Below are 8,333 nucleotides of genomic sequence, written 5' to 3' on the forward strand. Positions count from 1 at the left end.
GTTAAGTGAATCATTTGGTACTAACTCTAAAAAAAAGGAGAGATAACATTAGTAGAACTTAAAGGAGAAATTACTATGGAACTTAATGAAAATAGAAATTATTGATTTATTTGTACACCTCTATTGTTTTGATTTGTTTATGAAAAATCATTTGTACTTGATTTCATCATTCACACTTTACATGATTTAATCGTATCAACATTTTGATAATTAACTAATATCAAAAACATTTTGCATCAATTGATCATTTTTTAATAAATGCTTTTCATAATTTATATCAAACTGAATTTGAAAATATGAATCTTTGTTTTGTTCAAGTAATGAATCTAAATCTTTTTCTTTGATCTTTAAGTGGCAATAAACCTTTAAGAAAACCTTGATTTGAACTAAATTTTATTTCATTTGGTATCAAATTTTTTTCAAAAAAGTTACCATTTGGATTGGTTTTCAAGATTAATAGCATAAAGAAGATTATTTTCATAATTGGTATCATATTTTCATAATTGGTATCAGATGGATTATGGGTATCATATTTTCATAATTGGTATCATATATTGTTCTGTATTCAATTGCTCAAACCTTTTGGCAAAATAAAAAGATTGCTCTATCTCAAATATATTTTGTATAACCTTGACATTATACCTATGAGATATATTCTAAAGATTGGTATCTATATAAATCAAATTGCTTAATACTTCTTTAGAAGAAAAAGAAATATTTTTTACAAAATTAAATATGTCATATGTCTTGCTTTGAATCATCTACTCAACATGCTCAATTTTGAAAAGTTCTTTCTCTTTGGGATCTATCAAGTTTAAGATAATTTTGAAACTAAATTTAAGAATCTACTCGATGTTTAATGTAAAACAAAAAGAGAGAGAAAAAGCTCGAATGTTAAAACTTATTCAGTAACAATTATAAAATTGAGGGGGAGAAAATATCATATAATAAGGTTTTTAGAGGAGAGACACTAGCTAAAAGTTAACTAATTTGATTTGATTGAAAATATTAATAAATTTTTGATCTTAAATTCTCAATCAATTATCTTATTTTGAGCTTTATTGTATTGATTTTAAACTTTCCATCAAATGCCTTATAGTCTTCTCAATTTATGCTTTCATATGTTTATTCAATTTAATTTACTCAATTTAAAGTATTGTGAGCTTCATTGTAAATTCAAAAGAAAGAGAAAAGAGAGGAACGTGAGCTTCAAAATCAGAGAGCTTTCAAGAGGCATCATTCACAATCTTTCAAGCATCCTTTCAGCCTTCAAAGAAGAGAAGACAAAGCTTCAAGAGCAAACCATATAGCTTTCTCTTCACGCTTCAAAAAGAGTTCATTTTATTTTTGTTTTGAGTTGAATTTACCTTCATTTGTATCTTTTTTCTTTACAAATTTTTTTGGGGGGGAAGAAACTTGAAGATAGGCCGGTCCAAGCCCGTAATTAGACATTGTAAAGGTTTTGGTTGGTCCATCTGGGTTAAAACCAACTAGATTATTAGTGATCCCGAAAAACTAACAGTGTAAGATTTCGGTTGGTAATCCTGAAAAATTAACTGGATTTGTTTGTGATTTTGGATAAAACAAATGCGCCATAATCAAAGGGATTATAGTGAAATTCTCAAGGGACCCTTGGGGAGTGGATGTTGGAACGGGTTGCTCCGAACCACTATAAAAATTTTGTGTAGTTGTGTTCTACTTTACTTGCTTTAGTTTGCTGCTTTGCACTATTTTAATTCTTGCATAGCTTTAATTACACTTAGTTCCACTATCGCATATTGTAGACACTTCACAATCACTTAAACTCACTAAAATTAGAGCACATAACTGTTTAGATTTCAATTTGATACAGAAATTTAGCACCCAAGTTACCTCCCCTCTTAGGTTGCTACCTCTGAGCAACAATGATACTATGATGGAGATCATGATATGTCTCATTATCAGATAGAACAAAATCTATGGAGTCACACACAAAAGAATTTTGATCAGATCAAACGGTTGGATCATGATCAAATTATCAATGTGATTGATGATAGAGATCAAATTATCAATATGATTAATGATTTGGATCAATTTATAAAAATTACAAGTATAGGATCAGCTAATAGTTAGCGAAAAAGACCTAATTGCAATTGTTGTTCAATCCAATTTGATGGATCAAGTTGGAGATCAAGTTCTAAATAATTAAATTAGATTTAATTTACTTAGGCTTGACTTATATGAGTCTAATTGGATATTTGGATTTTAGATTTGAGTCCTAATTGGATTGAGACTGAGTTTAGAACAAATCAGGCTCGAATCAGATTCGAATCAGATTCAAATCTGACTTAGATTGAGCCCGGATTGAGTCTGATTGGATAAAGATGCCAGAGTCTCAGGTTTATTGGGACTCTCTCTCCTCTCTCATGGTAGAAAGGAGGGGTGTGCATCCCTTTGGCGTGTGCAAAAAGGGAGAGAGGGTGCCAACCTCTTCCCTAGGCTTCTCTCTCTTCTTGCCACATGGGATTGGATTAATTCAATCTAAATTTGAACTTCTTATCTAATAAGAGTTTAAATTTAGTTGAACTGTATCTGATCCCCTTGATCATATCTATAAAAGGATGGGATTTTTGGGCGTAGTAATCAACACATCACAAATTAGATCACCAATTCATTTGTGCCGCTCCCTCTCCTTCCATCATCTACATGCGCAAAACCCCCCCTTCTGGTCGGCCACATAAAGAGAGATCAGCGAGGAAGAGATTGGAAAAGGAGAGAAAAAGGGAAGGAGGAGTTCTTCATTGTCTTTCTACGTTCCTCTAATGCTGCACGACGGTAGTTTGCACGTAGATCCTCAGATCCTCTTCTATGATGGTCAAAGAAGAAGATTGGATCCAAACCAGAAAAGTAAAGATATGAAAGAGAGCTAACACCTCAGTGATTTCTGACTCTTTTGATCTACTTCAATCCTATGTGGATATCTATAGAGGCTGGACGTATGTGTGGATTTCAACAAAACCTACAGACATCCTCAGATCTAGAACTGAAGAAGGATTTTGTGATTCAGGCAGGTGATCTGATCACCAATTTTTATTTTTGATTTTGAAATTAGATGTATGCTCTTCATATTATTTTCATCACATGAACTGGATCTGTAGGTATAAAATTAGATCTATGCATGCATAGACTAAAAGTAGTTTTAATCTATCTTTTGCTATATTTTTCGAAATAATTTTAAAAAAATCTACATGCATGACACCTAACGAAACCCAATAGCTGTGTGTGCAAGGGGTCTGGGTAGGATCCAGTTAGAGATGATGATGATGATGATGAGGTTGGACCTAGTGAGCCTTAGGATAAGAGAGAGCCCCAAACTCTACCATCACCGACAGCAACAGTGGTAGCTTCACTAGCTTCCCCTCCTACACCTTGAGCACTAGAGTAGCATAGTTTAGTGGTGTCAGATGAGCATATTCTTAAAAGGTTGGACACTCCTTTTAGGGATCAGTTAGGACTTACAATGTCAGCATGATGACATCTGGTAGGACTTACAGACCCATTATGATGAGCTCAAATAGGAGTTGAGGCAAATCGTTATTGGGTTTAGATTTTAGAGTGATCACAGAGCTAGAGATCAGATGACCCTACCATGGTATTAGATTTGGCATAGGAGGCGGCACATCTGCGAGGTAGGATTGACTCCATGAACTTTTCTTAACATGGTGGTATTAACACTTTGTTCGCTATTATGCGACATCTGGAGGACCAGCTGGAGACCTTTATTGCTTTCTCTTCAATAGCTGGAGTCTTTGTCTACTCTCATACCTCACCCCCTAGATCTCACTCTTCTAGTCAGCCTTCATCCTCTCAGCCTCAGACTACTTCCAGATCACTAGTTACTAGATTAGAGGTAGGTTTTCCTTATTTTGGCTTAGGACCCTCTGCAAGGATTCAAAGTAGGAGAGCAGCCCCCTCTTCATCTAGAGCATATTCCTCGACTCACATTGAGGTTCCCTTTGGTGATGAGTAGGATGCTCGGGCTACTCAGCTATCTTGCTTGTTTTGTCAGTCATTTAAATGCTTCTGATATATCTTGGTGTATTGTTCAGTGCAACTATTTGTAAAGCAATAACAATTTTGTAATGCAATATTTATGCAATGCAATCACTCATATTTTATCATTCGTGTTTTTATTCTCCTATTGCTTATGTTTGTTTGACTCTATTTTGTTGATGACAAAATCAGGGAGAGAACAAAGAAAAAGATGAGAACAAAAGGAGAGAAAAAGAAAGAGTGAAAAGAAGTTGAGCATCTAAAACAAGAGATATTGAATTAAGGGAGAGTAGCTAAAAGCTTCCAACATTACATTAAGGGGGAGAGAAAAATAATGTCCAAACATCATATAATAAGGAAGATAAAATTGTTAAAGGAATTTTTAAGGGAGATGAATTTATTTAAATTTTTGAAAAGTTATGAAATCTCTTATCCTTGAAGTACAAATCATTGAATTTCTTATCTTTAGGATACTCTTATGATGCATTTGAATTTAAGGTGCTACATATTATAATTTCTTGAGCAACTCTTTTGGTTATTTTTTTATCTTTATGCTCAATGTTTTGTAATCATCAAATGGGGTAGCCAAAGAATGATTTTGATGATTATACAATATTGAAGTAAAAAAAGAAACTAATATCTTTGAAGCTTGGTTGAGAATATTTTTATAGGATGCTAACACTTTTGGTAAGCTTTGAAGTCATTTAGAATATTTTTGAGCCTTAAAAATTAAGGTTGGAGATGAATTCATTGAGAAAAATCAACTTAAGAATGGCAAGTCGACTCCCTACTTTGGATGAGTTGACTTTAGCATAAAGAGAGACTAGCACACAAGTCTGGTATGCTTTACGAGTTGATTCTTGGAACCTATGAGTCAAAACCCTCAGAGAGACAGAGACTTGATTTCTGGCACGTCCTACAAGAGCTAACTTTTGGATCCTACAAGTTGACTCTTAGATTTTGCAAGTTGACTCTTCACTTTGGTGAGCCGACTATCTCAGAGAAGACAGAATACTAATTTTTGAAGATTTGAAGGCGAGTTGACTTTTAGTCTATATGAGTAGACTCTTGGCCTTCACAAGTCAACTCTTGAGATCTACAAGTCAACTCTTGAGCTTTTGATAGCCATAACAAACTATCTAGATGAAGTTGCACAAACGTTCAAAAGTTGTTACAATAGCTAGATTCCATCTCCAACAGGCGAAAACAACTAGTTTTCAAATCAAACAACTATATAAGGCCTAGGGTTTGTTTGAAAATTAAGAGAAACCTAGTGAATAGTAGAAAGTCTATCCAAAGAAAAAGAAGCCTATATTTAGCATTGAGTGCATTCAAGAGTGCTCTTCAGCTCTACATTCAAAATTTCTTAAATTTTCTAAAGGCAATCAAGAAGAAGAGTGTGTGCAATCTCGCGCAAAGCATCCAAGCATTCTTCAAGCAAGCATGAATGACTTCCATCGGCTTATTAAGGAGCTTTTTGTGTTGTAAATTTTTTATTTATTGAAATTTACTGTAACAAGTTTCAAAGGGTCTGAAACTTGAGGAAGAGGTTTAATCCAAATCTGAAAATTAGATTGTGAGCCTAAAGAAAAAGGCTTGTAAAGATTGTTGCTGGTGATTTTGAAAAATCAATTGGATTGGATTGTGAGTCCAGCTAAAACAATCATATTGTAATCAGGAGATTATAGTAAAAATTCCTAAGTGGAGCTTGAGGAGTACACATAAATGCTTGGTGTGCACTAAACTACTATAAAATCTTTCATATTTGTGTGTGTGCATTATTATCTTTGATTATGTTTCTCTATTTGCTTGCATTCATTGCATCTCCCTTAATTTATTTGAAAAATTGCATGTATTTTATTTAAATCTTTGAAAACTCAATTCACCTCCTCCTCTCTTGGGTTGTCTAGCTGGGTAACATCTTCTTAAAAGCTAACCTCATTCCAATAGATAACTTAATAAAAGTATCATTAAAGTTCATCAAGCTACCAATGGATAATCATGCTATTACATTGAAAAATATAAAGGAAAAATTCCAAAATTATCTGATGAATCCATCCAAAAGTTAATAAAAACAAAGTATAATGGAATAGCTAAATAAAATATTTTTTGATAAATCCTTTTCCTCCATCTTCATTCATCCATTATCATGAATACCTACATTTAAAATAAACTAAATAATTAGAAAATAAAAAATTTAAATATGAAAACTTGTATCTTGATATAGATACAAAAAAATTATGAAGATGGTTACTTAATATTATATCTACATCCCAAATTTACTGCTTGGCATGCCCTGGGGTGCTATCATCCGCATTCAAGTTTAAAATACTCATGCAATTTATAACTGTTAATACACATATCAATTATAAATCTTTGAAATATAAATACTATAAGCAACTAAAAAATATTGCATAAATTTAAAAATATATACCTTCATCATATTCTTCACAAAGCCAATCTTGAGTACAAACTAAGGCCTTGATAATAGATGGGCTCAATGAACTCAATATCAATCCTCAACGCTACCACCAATCCTAAATGCTGATTCTGATAAAATAGTAGAGACTATAACAGAAAGACTATCTTTAGCACAAGAGATGTGGATGAGTTTTGGCCTAGCTCCAAGAAGCCTGGGGGAAGAGATGACTTCTGGTCTGATGTAGCCAATCGGCTAAATAGCTCCATCGCCTATTCGTATATAAACTGCTACACTACTCTTTCACCATGCCAAGATATCAAACTACTTGTCATTCAAATAAGAAAGCACATCATCATCCAAATAATTATGTAGCTCTAATCTCTTTGTTTTTTTTTTGCAGAAATTTGACTTCTAAACTAGATAAAATCTATGCCAAATTTTATGTTACTAAAGTTAAAGGAAAAAGTAAACTCATATCGCTTTGTCGATCAAAATTAGATATTAGCTCCCTTAAACCTATAGAAGGCTGTACTTATTTGTCATAAAATTTATAAAGACAAGCACGAATATCATCCATTTTCTTCTTACTCTTCTCCACATCAAATATCATTTGATATCAAAACTCTATAAATATTAACATTGACCTGCAATCCAAAATAGAAGCAATTAATAATAAATTATATTGCATTGAGACCAATATTTAGAACTTCTTTTGCATCTCATTTATCAATTGCTTTGGTGTATCATTAGTATCAACACTCCCATCCATCAACAAAACCCTAATTCCCTAAACTTCTTTTAGGTACAAATTAGATGTGGGACACTTGTAACCAGAAAAATATTTTAGTGGCATCTGAAAAGCCTTCTAAGAATTTAAGAATCACATCAGCCTATTTTCATTCATCATTACTGGGATGTATACATTAATGCCTGGTCGCATATACAATAAAAATATTTTTATAACTAATTGCATTATTTAACATTTCATAAGTGAAATTCCTTCTTGTAGCAACACCCAAAGTGAGCCCTTTGGTAGTAGAAAGTCTCATTTGTTGCATAATTTTATTAACTCTTTGCATTCAAGATTGGGTTGCGGACACATATCTAATAATCTCTCTTATACATTCAATAGATTTATGAATTATTTTCATCCCATCCTGAACCATAATATTTAATATATATGCACAATATCTAATATGACTATACTCCCCATCAAATAATATTTCATAACACAAATGATCTTAAACCCTTGTAATTATGGCATCATTTGTGGAGTAATTATCTAAAGTAATAGCACATATTTCAGAATCTAGTTTTTCTTTCAAGAAGGCACTTTCTAATAGTATTTTCAATTGCAAAACTTGTATGAGGGTATGCTAATTTCTTGAAACTAATTATCTTCTTATGTAGAATAAATTCAAAATCAATATGAAGTGCTTTGAGGGAAATATAACCGATTTTCTAATTTGATGTCCAAATATCATTAGTGAAATTAATCTGGCAACTTAATTTCTTAAATGCATCTTTTATTTTTTTTTCTTTCTTCTCGATGTAAACTTGTACAATCACTTCTTACTATTTTATGACCAATAACATTAAACAATGGTTGAACAGATTTCATAAAATCAGAAAAAATAAGAGGCTTAATAGCACAAAATAGAAGCTTGACACATATGATGAATTTTGCTAGAAGCTTTTTGCTCTTTCTTGGTTAAATTTAAAAGACTTCATCGAATCTTTTGAACTTGATACTATAAATATTTAATCAACTAGATTCTTTTAATACTTTTTGTAAATATTTTCAAGATAATATTTTAGATGACTTGTTCCTTCCTTAGTACTATCACTTAATACCTTTATACAATATTTACACATAGCT

This window comes from Elaeis guineensis, chromosome 7, assembly GCF_000442705.2.
Source record: "Elaeis guineensis isolate ETL-2024a chromosome 7, EG11, whole genome shotgun sequence".
Lineage (NCBI taxonomy): Eukaryota > Viridiplantae > Streptophyta > Magnoliopsida > Arecales > Arecaceae > Elaeis > Elaeis guineensis.